Source organism: Schistocerca serialis, chromosome 5 (assembly GCF_023864345.2).
Source record: "Schistocerca serialis cubense isolate TAMUIC-IGC-003099 chromosome 5, iqSchSeri2.2, whole genome shotgun sequence".
In the NCBI taxonomy this organism is placed as follows: Eukaryota; Metazoa; Arthropoda; class Insecta; order Orthoptera; family Acrididae; genus Schistocerca; species Schistocerca serialis.
Genome location: NC_064642.1, coordinates 392,137,868 through 392,154,395, shown reverse-complemented (window position 1 = coordinate 392,154,395; position 16,528 = coordinate 392,137,868).

Sequence of the window (16,528 nt, the reverse complement as noted above, 5' to 3'; positions counted from 1 at the left end):
TGGAAGTGAGCAAATTCCCACAAAATTTCCCTTCCTCTCAACTTCTGCTATTTAGCTCCTCCCAGGCCATCCATCAAGGTTAGCATCTGCACAAACACCAAGTTTTCCGGAATTCTGACTCCCAGGAGAGTACTTCCAATTCCTCAGTCCTATGTTCCCATTGGAGGCTGGCGTATTTCATTCTGTTGCTCTTCACCTGATTTACTTCAGACTCTGCAGACTGTGAATTCAGCGTGAAGTTGCTATAGTCACGAACATGCATATTTTGACCTCTGTTGACCACTCCACCGTAGATTTAGACGCCTTTCTCGCATGTTTCACTGAAAACGGGACGACGGCCATTTATCAACAGGCGTACAAGTTCTCCGTCTGCTTCCCGGTACACCAGCATGGGGTCAACCACCCCCCCCCCCTCTCTGTCACTCACCTTAAGGCAGCTGGAGGCCGCACACCATTACCGCTTTCTCAGGAGTTTGAGCCGCCCTAAGCTGCCTATTGTCGCTTCCCTTCGGCGCTCCCCAGCCGCGCACCGTGCTCAACTCGAATACTTCCCTGGGGTAAACTAGCATCCAGTAAATCGACGCTTTTCCACAAAGTTTTCATGTTGTGTGAATTACTTTAAAACCATCACCCGACATTAATTATTCCAATACGTCATACTATACCCTCTACAAGATGAATTGTTCCTTGTCAGTCATTTTTGTTGAGCCCTACTGTTCGCTCAACGTGAGTTAGGTGATCTTTAATGACTTCCTGTAAGGGGCATAGTTCTTGCCATCTTACACAGGTCCCTCAAACCATCTCGTGATTTGGACGATACAACGCGTCTTTTGGGCAAAATTTGGCGTCATATCTCTCAGGAAGACATCCATCAACTCTGTCAATTAATTCCAAACTGAATAACTACTTGCGTAGAGGTCAGAGGTGCAGCATTGCGTTATTGACTTGCTTACTTTGAGAAGCTCTTTCTTTTGAATAACCATAAATTTTTCTGAAGCAGTGATATACTTTCTGTCTGTGCATGTACATCACATCCAGCGATGTCCATCCCATTCGAATAATTTTTCTTGTCCTTATATGTAGGCAACAGGGGTGTGTGGCTTCACATGCTGATACCTCGTGAGCCAAAGATCCATCGGCAAAGAAGTGGGGTCGTTTGCTAAAAGTAAAGACATAAGCTTAGTCCTACAGGGTTTGACTTGTCTCCTGTCGTCTGTGACATTTGTTGTCTGAACACGCGTGTTCACATTGCATCTTTATCCGAGGTGGAAAAGTACTGCTGTGGTGTGCGATATGCAAGTCCTGTAAGAATATTCTGCGAATGTTTAGGATGTAAATTGGGCACCATTGTGTGGTACTAAGGCTCAGTAGAGGCTTTCTATTGCTAATATTTTTGTCGGCACACAGCAGGTGGCTTCTGCGGTGGTGGACCTCGTATTAACCACATAAGAGACTTTAAACAACGCATCCACTACTGTGAGCCGCACAGAATTTGTGAAAGGCCGTGAGAATTCCGAGAGTATTCTGACTCTTGGCTGTCATGGTGCTAGTCTAGGTTCTACGTTTGGTGGCGCGACTGTTTGACGTACAGAGCACCTGATACATGCAAGGGACGGACGCTGGTTTTCTCTATAGACATGCTGCGACGCTCTGTGTCCTTCATGTGGACCGTTCGCCAGTGACCCCACTGTAGACGCTGTTATACTTGGAATCTCCCTGATTGGAGAATGAACACATATAGGTATTGGGATCTGTGATCAGTAGCATAACTTACCAATAATCGTAAATGGATCTTTCAATTGAAAGAAGGTCTGTAGCAGAGACGTTGTGGAGGCCAGCCATAACGAAACTACTGCAGCATTTGCTGAACCGTTGAGTCCTGTCTTTTGGCATAGACTATCTCGATGGCTGCTATGGAAGAGTTTTGCACAGCGTCGATGGCTGACGAGTCGATCTGTCCTATAGTCAAACGCTGGGTTTCAATCAATGAGTAGGATGCAAATGTGTCGGAATTATGAGTTTTAGTTGAAAACATGTAGTGAAATTCGTGGTTTGAACTAATTGGGATCAAGGCCCATCGTTGTAGACACTTTAGTTCCCGCTGTGGTATCCTACTGCACTCGCTGTCCGAATTTTGCCAGTAGTGGCTTGCGATGAGTCATTAGATGGATAAGTGCTCCATAGAGATACATGTTGAATTTTGTGATGCCGTGCTTGACAACGAAGTCCCGGACTATAGTGGAACGGCGCAACAGCGCACTGCTGCTTCGCGCCCTGGTATACAATAGTTGGGCACTGTGGCAGTGAGGTCCGCGGAAGCCCGCACGCTCGCTTCACTGCATGGATGGCAAACGCGCAAGCCGGCTGATCTGCAATTTTTCTCAAACTGGTTTAAACGAGCCCATGACTAAGGGATGTGAGGCCTGTAGCAACCCCAAGGAGTGGGTTCGGGGAGAGCAAAAACCGAAGAACTACTTTGTAAACTCGTTGTCTTCACTCGCAAAATCAAGCACAAAAGTAAAAAAAAAAAAAAAAAAATAAATAAATAAATCATCGATTACCACAATGGAACAGGTATGTAAAGTATTTGGGTAACAAGAAGTTAAAATAGACGGACACTGCTGTTATTTTTAGCTGCCTTACCCTCGTAAGACACTTTAATCGCACGCTTGTAGAACAATTATTAATGTCAATAACTCAATCTTAAATCGCACTAAGATCGCAGCGAACACAAGAAAAGGTACAATACGAGAAATATTGGTAATCAGCAAATCAAACCTCAACAGCCGGAAACTAAGCAATTGCCCTTGCGTACGTTTACAAATACGGAACTTCACGTGCCTTGTGCAAAGAAAACTCTCGAACAATGCCTTCTCTCTTTAGCTGAAGCACCTTGTCGCTTTAGATTGAAAGTATAGCAAGCCTATTAAGACGGTCCTGCGCCATGGTATATCTTAGATAGTTCTTAATAAATTTCAATTTTGAAGAACTTTTTTTGTAGACCCTACGGTGACAGGTGTCGTTAGCATAATGCGGTGAGCTGTGGTGATATTGGCATACGATTCTTTGAGTGGGTCTAAGTACTTAAGTGTGTTCAAACCTGTCTTTACTATAGGAGTAATCGGGTAACGCAGCAGATTTACTTCTGAAACAAGGTCAGATGAATGTACTTCAGCTAGATCCCCGTGTTCCAAATAACTCGCTGGTTTCTAAGAATTTTATCATTTCGCGTGTCACGGAGTGTGGACGGATGGAGAAGAAATCTGTATTCAGAATAATTAGTCAGCTCTTTGAACTTTAATCTCGTGCCACTCAAAGCTTAATCGACGAACACCAAGAAGTATTCGATTCTAAATCTTTCTTCGGTTTTAGGATCTCGGATCTCGTAAGCGACAATGTTTGGATCATCTTCAGTCTCGTCGAAAAATCGTTTTCGCTTCTTTTAGCGACGAGCTGAAAACTTTGCGTCCCATCCTATATCTGCCATCAATACTTTCGCAGTTGACATAACGGATGTGAACCGTGTCTCCTGTAGTTTTTGAGGATGACAGTCAATCCACTTATTTCTGGCAGGGGGACATCTAACTGCATATCTTCAGCCTGAAGAACTTCACTGACTCACTGACGGCATGTAAGAGCTCGTGCCGTATGATAAGAGCCAATACAATTTCGAAGCAGCTGATGCAATGATTTACTGAAGACAGTGCATCAGATCTGACAGATGAATCCTTTGTTGTTTTGGGAACCTTTTCGAGCGCTTCATAACCTTTTCCCAGCTGTTAACTGATAGGTTTGACGATCTCAACACTAGACCCCCGTATAACATCTGCATGTGTCCTTAAGGTTAGTTTGGAACGGATCTTAGTCAGAATGTAAATTGAAGGTGGAGAGAGGAAGAAGGGAAAGGAAAGGGGAGGAATCACTGCTGTCAGCTGCACTGGGACACTACGCGGAATCAGCGGTGACGAGTGTAAACGTGTACCGGACTGGGATTCCAGCCCGAGATCTCCTGCTTACTAGTCAAGTGTGTTAACCACTGCTCCATCCCTTACGCAGTATTACGACAACTGCGTGGATTATCCCGGCACGCCTCATGGCCGATTCACTCTACCACCGAGAGCCACCAATCCGCAGTCCTTGTCGACTTCCTCCGTGTTCGCTCTCTGAGATTCCCACCGGAGGTATGAAGCATTTGTGCATCCGCACTGAAGAAGGTGGATCCATTGCCCCGCTAGGCCAATCACATGGTGTGAATGCATGGTGTCTGTTCTTTCGGGCATGTCAGAAAGAACAGACGCAACAGACAGAACAGACCACGCATTCATATATACGTCCGACCTCCTGCGGCACTCTGAGAGACCGAATAAGGAGGAAATGGACAGGGACTGCGGGTAGATGGCACTTGATGAGAGTGTGAATCCGCCGAAAGGCGTACCGAGATAGTCCGCGCAGTAGTGAGAACGTTGTGACCTGGATAGTGCCGTGCTTACAGCACCTGCTTTGCAAGCAGCATATTCCGGGTTTCAATCCCAGGCGGGTACAAATTTTTCAGTCCTCACCATTGACTCCGAGCAGCACTGATGCTCTCCCTTTCCTTTCCTTTTTTGCCCTCTCCATCTTCAATTTACGATAAACATGTTTTCTTCACGCAGTGGCATTATAATCGTGGGGAGTGACCAACAATGATTTGTTTTGCCATCGCTGCTCCGGTCGTACCGCGCCGCTCCACTATAACTGCAGCCTAAGGCCTCTTGTTCTATCTGAGAGTAATTTATCAGGATGGGTGACAGCGTTTTTGATGCATATGCGATCGGTTATTCTAAAATTTTTGCCTTATTTTCAGACAGTATTGCTCCTTAGTGCACTCTTATAGAGCATAGCTTGGATTTGTCTGCACTGTACAGCCCATTGAGGGTTCTATTGATCTAATTACATAACTAAAAATCCCTGACACCCTTATTAAAATCTTGCTTGGAGATTTCAATGGAAAAATTAGGAAAGAAAGAAAATATCTCACTGTTGTAGGTAAATGACCAGCCCATAAACTGACAAACAAGAATGGTCAGAGACTAGTTGAACTTTGCGTAGATCATGGACTTATTTTCGAAACTACAAGGTTTAAGAGAATTCGCACAAGTTAAGGGGAGACGGAACGATTCACCTCCTCCATGTTAATTTTAGCAAATAGAAAGAACATTTTTTTCTAAAACCATTAAACATATTGCTCTGAGATTTGGACTACATGTTTAGAGAATATTTCTCTACAAAGTTATAGTGCTATTTTAAGAAATATTTGTTGGATTTGCTTTACAAATTTTTCAAACAGATGATTATTTTTTCTCTAAAGTTTTACACGTTTCCTTCTGTAACTCTTGAATTATAGAATATTTTTTTACAATTTGTCATAAAAATGAAGGAAAAGAAGTAAAAAATATTGTGTAAAAAGCTCACTGATATACTGTTAGCAGTTTTTGAGAAAATGTTGCTCAAAGATGAAAATTTTAAAGTTACAGGCAATGGCTTCCATAGTTTTTTAATACATTCCTGCCCCATACAATAGATTATCAGCATCCTGTTCTTTTTCCGGTGTTAGTTTTCTCTTGACTGGTCTTTTCTTCCCTTTTGCTGCTTGTTGTAGGCTTTTGTTTCTTCTTCCTGCACCTCTTAGTCTTTCTTCATCAATTAGGCGCATTGTGGAAATGGTGTTGCGTCCAGGTTGGAACCTAAACGCTTCAGCACATCACATTTGATAATGTTTCCTTCATTGCATGTTGCTACTGCATCATACGCTCCAAAATACAATGTTTTATCTGTACAAACACTCTTTTGGGAATCCTAATCCAAATTAAATTATTTACACTTTGATTTGGATTTTGTGTTTTCCCATGTTAACACTTTTCCAATAAACTTGACTGTGATAAATCTCTGAATATGTGCTTAATTACGTCAATTACGGCATTTGGCAAACTGTTTTTCGGGCATATTCTTTTCCTGATTGGTACTTACGCCACGAGTCATCACCTGTGGGGCACAGTGCATGAGTGGGTGCTCATTTGTTGATGCAGTATGAAAAAATAATGCCCATACTGCTCTCCTCATATGCTCCATGCTTCTTGTATTTTGCCTAATTGCGCACCCATAATACCTCTGCAACCTATCAGTTGCTTCATCTGGCTATCTTCCTCTTCCTCCAAGGGTCTTACCATCACTAAGCTTCTCAGATCTGCTTTAGTTTGCGTATGCGAGCCCCCATGCGCTACTGCACATGTCCAAGGCACTCCTGTTTTTTAATGTGAATTTCATTGAGTTCCTCCACAGCTTCATATCCCTTAGAATAACCATCTGCTAGATAGTGTATCGTACATTATACCACTCCTGTGGTCTGGAAAAAATTGCTTTCACTTCCTGTACTGTCATCGCTCCACTCGTGCATTGAAAATTTGCTTCACAACTTTCACTATGTTCGTTCTTGGTATTGCCTTTACATCTAAGATGTTTTGAGAGAGTAGCAACATCAGTTACTTTGCACCTGTCTCCACTGGTAGTTGTCACAACTCCACTTAGAGATTTATGACTTCTACGTTGCCATGATCCATCTAAAGCAACAGTTAAATATTCTACAATTCCCTTTCTCTGTCACAGCTTCTTCTACTGCTTTCTTCATTGTTCCTTGAGCAATATCTTCAGCAGAAGATTCCACCAATTCATTATAAAATCCAAACATGGTTGGTGGTTTTGGCAATTTCATAATTCCACATAACATTGTCCCTGCAGAACTGCCCTTGCCGATGGAACGCAAGCCATACACCAGCCTACCATTTATATTATACACCTTCTTCCCACTATTACCACTACGAGGAATACTGTTAGAATTAGAAAACGAAACTTCAGCATCACATTTGTTACACTTCAGTAACATTTTACATGCCGAACTAATGTGTGAAGTTATTTCCAATTCCAGTCCTCCTTCTTTGCAAACTTGGCATAATATGTTATGTTTCAAAATATTAGAGGGCAAGGAAATGTTAATTTATTTTCAATTCCAGTCCTCCTTCTTTCAAACTTGGCATAATATGTTATGTTTCAAAGTATTAGAGAGCAAGGAAATGTTAATTATTTCATTCACATCATTACTGTGACTTTCACAGTTCTCAAATTTTTCTTTGCTGTCACAAAGTTTCTTGCTGGAAGGAGTTCTATCACATTCATTTGGAGCAGTCGATGAAGCAGTCTGAGCAGCATCTTCCTCCGAAACAACAAAAGATTTCTTCTTCCACTCATTGTGCATTTTCTTAAGCTCTCGATTGCTGGAACGGGGCTTATTAGTATCCACAAACCAAATACGTAAAACAGGTACGAGCAAAATTCGTGAAATACGCAAAATTGGACAGCTACACAACACAAAGCAAACTCCACAAGTCAACACACACGGTATAGCGTTTATGTTTACCGATATGAACAGTCACTTGTCACAGAGATAAAGCCATACAACGTTGGAAAACAAAACACTGTCTAATTCCGTGAAGATACCCTACCTGCAGCCAGCGAGCGGCGCTGTGAGAGGCGACACACCAAGTCGCTACAACCGTTTACTCGGCGCGTCAACTTTGCAGCGATAAAAAACACACTTAGAATTCACTTAGATGGGTGAAACTTGATTTGTTTTATCGAAAATACCCCAAATAATTTTATAATGAAAAAACCCAAAAACTTTAATTTTGTCATTTTCATCGTCCCGGTTCCACTTAATGACCTGGAAATGCCCTAATGTTAAAATTGGGGAGCGTCAAATACACTACGTTGCAATGGATAAAAAATACCTCAAGGGAATCTATAACGTGAAAGTCCATCGTGGGGTGGACACCGATTCAGATCATTAAATTTCAAAAATAAAAATTAAGTTAACCTCAAGAGAGAAAAACTAACCATCAAAATTCACTTGGAGGAGAAAATATGATCCCAACTATTTAATAAATAATGTCTTATATTCAGAGAGATCCAAAACACTTCCAAGCTACGAAATGGGAACGATTATTGATAAACTGAAAAACATTGCCGAAGTGATTGCTCCTGTCAGAAGACGAAAGAAACATGCCTGGTGGAATGAAAAATGTGATAAAGCAATATAGAAAATGCACTAACCATGACTGAATGACCAGTAAAAGAAAACTGAAAAATCTCGAGAAGAGCTAAACATTGCCAGAAGACAAACAGCCAAGGAAATCAAAAGAATCAAAAGAGACCATCAGAAAGAAACCCTACACTTCATAGAAGAATCATTCAAACAACATAAAACAAGAGACTATTATAGGACAATCACAAAATATCAAACAAAGTATACCCCACTCGACACTCATGATGACAAATAAAAATGGGAAACTAGCGCACAATAATCATGCTAATGCCAAAATTCTAGATGATCACTTCAAAGAATTACTAAATGCCCAGGAACCAAAATAATACCTAGATTTCGAACCACATCCAAAAACCAAAACACATAAAGAGAAGATTACACCACCAGATCTGAGTGATGTGACCGAAGCGACTAGGTGGCTCAAGAACTACAAAGCAGCTGGGGAGACTCAACTGGTCGCAGAACTGTGGAAGAACGCAAATAAAAAAACACTTCAGAAACTCCATAAGCACATAGTAGACAACTGGAATTCAGAAAATATTCCAGAAGAGTGGAATACAGCGATAATACACCCAATACACAAAATGGTGATACATCGGATCCAAACAACTATCGGGGGATTTCGCTGCCTGATGTCACATACAAGAATTATCTTTACAAGAATTCAGGGACAACTCGACCAAGAACTTGGAAAATATCTGGGAGGATTCCGTGCTGGAAGAAGCTGTCCATATCAAATTATCAGCTTTAAGTGGACCATGAAACATCAAAGAGTGAGAAACAAGAACTTGGTCACCACTTTTGTTGACTTCAAGAAAGCATATGACAGTATCCATTGTGATTCATTACTTCAAATCCTTGAGGAATTTGGATTGCCCCTGAAACTCCTTAATCTCATTGGACTCACCGTTAACAATACTAAATCAAATGTTAAATTCAGAGGGGAACTATCTGAATAATTTGAAATCCGGACGGGACTTCGACAGGGGAACGGTCTCTCACCACTACTATTTAACTACGCACTGGAGAAAGTTTTGCGAGAGTGGAATAAGAAATGCCAACTAAACACCAAGATTGGCAGAAATATCAAACTCAATTGGCTGGCGTTTGCTGATGATCTAGCGCTGCTAGATAATAGCGTGGAAGAGGCTAAACACCAAATTCAAGAACTCGAAAAAATAGCAGCAATTGTAGGACTACGGATCTCGTCTGAAAAGACAGAAACGATACCATCCTTCAAGGTTGAAACACCAGCCATTACATTGAACGATAACAAACAAATTAAAACTGTAAATAAACTCAAATATTTAGGGGAGGTTATAAGTTCGAATTCAAACGAGAAAATGCCAGTAGGAAGCAGAACAACTAAACTGAAACAAGCGCAACGCATCACCTGGCTAACATACAAGAAGAAATGTCTCTCGAAAAATACAAAACTCAGACACTACCACTCTGCTATTAAACCTGAATCAACCTATGATAGGTAAACACTGCTCAAGATGAACACCAAATCAACCGCAGACAAACTACAGAAGACAGACAGAAGAATCCTTAGAACAATTAAAAACAAAAAGTACCACGTAGGGGTACAGTGGCGACTATTACCTAACGAAGCTGTATACCACGAAACTGAGTCAGTAACTGACACAATGCGGAAAAAGAGAGTTGTTTTTTTCTGCCACATTTCCAGACTACCAGAAACCAGGCTTCTGAAACAACTGTTCACCTACTTTTGGAAAAGTAATACCAAGAACAACTGGTTCAAAGAAGTTCAACACGATTTAGACGAGTTAGGCCTGACAATGCAACAAATCGAAGGCCGAGGAGAGAAAAATATCCTGAAACTCATTTATAAACTATAAAGTAAAGACATTTACGCGCAAAAAGTACACGATAACTGATGAAGAATGGGCAGCCAGGTCGGAAAACAGAAAGAAGTTTTGGGAGCAGATTAGGAAAGATAAATCTGCAGCTAGTATTAAGACGTAAATGTATATGGATTGAATAAAGTGCTCCAATGTGGGCGTAAAATATGTAAATAAATAAATAGTTTTAAGAAAAAAGTGTCTTGCCATACATTATATGAATATAAAAATATCAGTATAAAACAAAATAATAATGTAAAGTAAATAAATATAATAAATAATATATATATATATTATAAATATAAATAAATAATATAATAAATTATATTTAAATGTAAAAATACAGGGAGATTCAGTACCATGGTGTATTGCTGTGAAGAGAAACACCTCCGTCTCCTCACTTCTTGCAGGGTGTTCAGTATCGTGATGCATTGCTGCTAAGGCAAATACCTCCGTCTCCTCACTTCTTGCAGGTCTTCGTCTGTTACTGCTGCGCCTTCCCAAGCTGCTTGTTCCCCGAAGTAACTGTTTAGCACACATGAACGTAATGGCTGCCGTAACTTTTCTCCTATGATATCTCACGGTATACGTCATTGCTGCTTCAGTGGAATCGTGTCAGGTTGCGCCGAGCATCGAGGACATGTACGTGTATGCCTTCTTCAGCCGACGCCAGGAGACGGAGCACACTGCAACCCGTTTGTTTGTGTCGACCTGTCGCGTATACCGTGAGAGTCGGTAGTGTAACAGCGCGTCGGGAAGCCCGTCGGCCCCTGATACTCGCGATGTCAAACCTCGTTCTCTGCACCTTTAGAAGGCGCATTGGGTTGTGTACAGCGTGTGGTATCCGCCCCTGAAACTTCGAAGGGATGTAGATCACAAACTAAACGTGAAACGAACGTGATTTAAACTGATTCGTACAGAACAGGTTTAAATGATTCCAGTGCTTGAGAGAAACCACTTTTTTCCCATTTAAAAAATTCTATCTCTTTATTGCAACTCTTTGGAATAACAACACAATAAACTATGTTGATAGCTTCGCAGAAAGTGTAACGTGTCTTACGTCGACCAACCGCAATAACGTTTCCAATCAGGTATTAGTTTGTAAGTTGCAGAGTCAAACACTTTTATTGAAACACAAATGCAATATAAAATATGAGTAAATAAACAAATATTACAGAACCTCTGAAATAACTGAAAGGGGGACGTTTAGGGACAAGTATTTAATATGGATGGACTCCAACCTACGACACTGAAAACAACAGGTCTGAAGTGGTCAGTAGACATGAAGAAAAAAACTGCATGAGCAGATGAAAAAGTACCGAAAGAAAAGAAAAAAACCATGTGTAAGTACAGAAATTGGTACGTGAACCCTAGTTGGCCCATCCGAAGGTAAAAAAAAAAAAGAAGTGATTAAGTAGTGTAAGATCAGAAAACGACTCGTCGGCACCTACAAAACTGGACCAAGAAATTCAATGTGGTATGCACCCATCTGCTACATGCTGGGAGAGAAAATCCTATCGCTTAGTTATTCCTCCAAACTGTCATCTCCGGAAGCTCCTAAATTGCATGTTACACCTTAAAGCGCGTGTAATATCTACGGCCTACTCTGAGCAAAGTTATTGTTCTTTCAAACATCAACGTTAACTGATACTTAGAAAAGTCACCACCACTCATCGTATGATGAAACAGTACGAGATTAAAAAAAAAAAAAACGACCCTTCGTCACCTGCAAAATTTCTCCGATCGGTTGTTATTAATGTGGCGGAAGCTCAAAGTAAAAGAACTGCCCCTTTATTTTAGAAGTCTTTCATCTTGAAGCGTGTCCCTCCACCTCCCTATTATTCTCCCTCGGGCCTCTACTTTTCTTTTCCACCTTTTTTCCCCCCCTTTCCTTCCCTTTTTGGCGCCGCCGGACCTAATTGAATTTGTGTGCCGCTGAAAGCGCGCCGGTTATTAGCGGCCCGGCGTCCGCTGCAGCAGCGACGTCTGCGCCCGCTGCCCTGCCGCGTGGGCGCCAGCTGATCAAAGTGGCGCCAGCCCCGAGCCGCCGCCGGCTTCATAGGCCTTGCTGGCCGCCTCCCGCGGGTCGCGCGCGCCGTGTGTCTGCGCAAATGAGCCGCGACGCGACAGCTGTCTCCCCGGGACCGCCTCGCAGACAGCCACCCCTCGTAACTTGGGCAATATTAGCTCGTTAAATCTTTCTAAATGACGTCCCCGTCCATTTACTTTCCTTTTAATATCTTGCGGTATTATATCCAATCATAAAAAAACATTTCAGATGGATTAACGCAACACTAGTGCACGGCGACGATCGTTACGATCCTCTCACCTTCTTCCTTTCACTTTTCCTTCGAAGACCACTACTTTTCCGTTATACACTGACGACAAAAGTTTGCACAGTACATAACTGGAAAAAAAATTATTACTCCTTGAAAGACGGCATCGATTTTGATCCGATGAAGGTATTTATTTATTTATTCATTTCCCAAGTAAACACCTGCTGATTCTTATTATATAGCAGGTCGTACATTGTGTGATTTTACATGTTGTATCGTACAAATTCATTTTTATTATTGGTACATTTTTTCGTTGAAAATTTTACTGAAGGATTGTAAGTTGGCTGTTTAGGTTTTTATATTGGTAACGCCACGTAGCGCTCTGTATGAAAATCACTGGCTGTGCTGTCTGCAGTCTGTGGCTGGTTGGCATTGTTGTAATATTCCCTATTGTAGTGTTGGGCAGCTAGGTGTGAACAGCGCATAGCGTTGCGCAGTTGGAGGTGAGCCGCGAGCAGTGGTGGATGTGGGGCAAGAGGTGGCGGAGTTTTGAGAGCGGATAATCTGGACGTGTGTCCATCAGAAACAGTAAATTTGTAACACTGGAGCCGGCCGGGGTGGCCGAGCGGTTCTAGGCGCTTCCGTCCGGAACCGCGCTGCTGCCACGGTCGCAGGTTAGAATCCTACCTCGCGAATGGATGTGTGTGATGTCCTTAGGTTACTTAGATTTAAGTAGTTCTAAGTTCTAGGGGACTGAGGACCACAGAAGTTAAGTCCCATAGTGCTCAGAGCCATTTTGTAACACTGGATGTCATAAACTGAGATATATATATATATATATATATATATATATATATATATATATATATATATATAATGACTTGAACACTATTAAGGTAAATACATTGTTTGTTCTCTATCAAAATCTTTCATTTGATAACTATACCTATCAGGAGCTAGTGCCTTCAGTAGTTAGAATCTTTTATTTAGCTGGCAGTATTGGCGCTCGCTGTTTTGCCGTAGTTCGAGTAACGAAGATTTTTGTGAGGTAAGTGATTCATGAAAGGTATAGGTTATTGTTAGTCAGGGCCATTCTTTTGCAGGGATTATTGAAAGTCAGATTGCGTTGTGCTAAAGATATTGTGTGTCGGTTTAATGATGATCTAAATAAGCAAAGCGAGAAATGTCTGTGCACGTTCAGTTTTGCTCAGCTGTTTGAAAATCAAATGACGTAAGAGGTTTATCAGCACCGTAGTTCATTATTTTTTCTAAGGCGATGTTTCAGGATAAATAAGAAAAAACATATATATACACACATCCAAAAATGTTTTGCATCACCTACCTTCCGAAAGTTCCAAAACCTGTACAGAAAATTGGAATAGAGATCAGCATAAATATCATTTCCATCCTTTTTATTGCTGATGAAAACCACACATTGCATGTAGTACCACCATACAGCGAGACCTTCAGAGGTGGTGGTCCAGACTGCTGTACACACTGGTACCTCTAATACCCAGAAGCACGCCTTCTTGAATTGATGCATGCCTATATTCGTCGTGGCATACTATCCAAAAGTTCATCAAGGCACTGTTGATCCAGATCGTCCCACTCCTCAACGACGATTCGGCATAGATCTTTCAAGAACATGCTGGCCACTCCAGTCGAGCGACGTCGTGATCCTGAAGAAAGTCATTCACAAGATGTGCACGATGGGGGCGTGAATTGTCGTCCATGAAGACGAATGCCTCGCCAATATGCTGCTGATATGGTTGCACTATCGGTCGGAGGATGGCATTCATGTATAGTACAGCCGTTATGGCTCCTTCCAAGACCAAAGCGGCGTACGTCAGCCCTACACAATGCCACCCCATAACAGCGGGGAACTTCAACCTTTCTGCAGTGGCTGGACAGTGTGTCTAAGGCGTTCAGCCTGAACGGGTTGCCTCCAAACACGTCTTCGACGATTGTCTGGTTGAAGGCATATGCGACACTCATCGGTGAAGTGAAAGTGATGACAATCCTGAGCGGTCCATTCGGCATGTTGTTGGACCCATCTGTACCGCGCCGCATGGTGTCGTAGTTGAAGAGATGGACCTCGCCGTGGACGGCGGGAGTTTAGTTGGGCATCATGCAGCCTATTGCGCACAGTTTGAGTCGAAACACGACGTTCTGTGGCTGCACGAAAAGCATTATTCAACATGGAGGCGTTGCGGTCAGGATTCCTCCGAGCCATAATCTGTAGGTAGCGTTCATCCACTGCAGTAGTAGTTCAGAATGGTTCAAATGGCTCTGAGCACTATGGGTCTTAAGTTCTTTGATCAGTCCCCTAAAACTTACAACTACTTAAACCTAACTAACCTAAGAACATCACACACATCCATGCACGAGGCAGGATTCGAACCTGCGACCGTAGCGGTCGCGCGGTTCCAGACTGTAGCGCCTAGAACCGCATGGCCACTGCGGCCGGCACAGTAGTGGTCCTTGTGGGGCCTGTGCAAGGTATGTCATCAACAGTTCCTGTCTCCCTGTATCCCTCCATGTCCGAAGAACATCGCTTTGGTTCACTCCGAGACGCCTGGACACTTCCTTTGTTGAAAGCCCTTCTTGGCACAAAGTATCAATGCGGACGCTATCGAACCGCGGTATTGACCGTCTAGGCATGGTTGAACTACAGAAAACACGAGCCGTGTACCTCTTTTCTGGTGGAACGGCTGAAACTGATCGGCTGTCGAACCCCTCCGTCTAATAGGCGCTGCTCATGCATGGTTGTTTACATTTTTGCACGGGTTCAGTGACGTCTCTGAACTGTCAAAGGGACTGTTACTGTGATACAATATCCATAGTCAACATCTATCATCAGGAGTTCTGGAAACCTGGGTGATGCTAAACATTTTTTGATGTGTGTAAACGACAAGTACATCTTTGTTTAAACTATTTGCTACCTTAGATAAAAATAATAAATAAGTTACCTAATTTTTGTGAAAGTATTTAAAATTAAAGTTAAAAGTGTATTTAATGGAAGAAACAAGAGATGCCAACGTTACTTTGATATAATATAACAGTTCTTCCCTTTATACCTTCCGCATGTACGGCTGCATATCTTACATATGTTTTCTTGACAGTGGTAATACTTAATTAAATGTGTTGATTAGTTAGTTTATAATGTGTTTCCGAACTAGAGGTAGCTGTGGAGACTGAGAGTTTAAAATATCATAGTCACCTGCTTCAAGTGCAAGGGCTCGATAAAACTTCGAAATAGCCACACCTGACGCAGTGAAAGAATAAGAAATGTCACATCTTCAGATTGTGTTACATGCTATGAAATGGTGTAACAAACAGCTGCACAGAGAGTTACAGTTTCTTGTTGATTCGACTTAGTGATGTCGAACTTTCGGTTACCTTTGCTATGTTTGTACGTTTCTTGTTTTCAATTCCTGTGCGTGATACAGCATGCGATTCGGTGTCTGTGTTTGTCACTGTGTCATTTACTATGTACTGCTGATCTGTTCGATGTGGAGCCTCTCTTAGTCTAGCGTATGGTCTCTCATGTTTGTATGCTGCATGTACATCTACATCTACATCTACATCTATACTCCGCGAGCCACCTTACGGTGTGTGGCGGAGGGTACTTATTGTACCACTATCTGATCCCCCCTTCCCTGTTCCATTCACGAATTGTGCGTGGGAAGAACGACTGCTTGTAAGTCTCCGTATTTGCTCTAATTTCTCGGATCTTTTCGTTGTGATCATTACGCGAGATATATGTGGGCGGTAGTAATATGTTGCCCATCTCTTCCCGGAATGTGCTCTCTCGTAATTTCGATAATAAACCTCTCCGTATTGCGTAACGCCTTTCTTGAAGTGTCCGCCACTGGAGCTTGTTCAGCATCTCCGTAACGCTCTCGCGCTGACTAAATGTCCCCATGACGAATCGCGCTGCTTTTCGCTGGATCATGTCTATCTCTTCTATTAATCCAACCTGGTAAGGGTCCCATACTGATGAGCAATACTCAAGAATCGGACGAACAAGCGTTTTGTAAGCTACTTCTTTCGTCGATGAGTCACATTTTCTTAGAATTCTTCCTATGAATCTCAACCTGGCGCCTGCTTTTCCCACTATTTGTTTTATGTGATCATTCCACTTCAGATCGCTCCGGATAGTAACTCCTAAGTATTTTACGGTCGTTACCGCTTCCAATGATTTACCACCTATGGCATAATCGTACTGGAATGGATTTCTGCCCCTATGTATG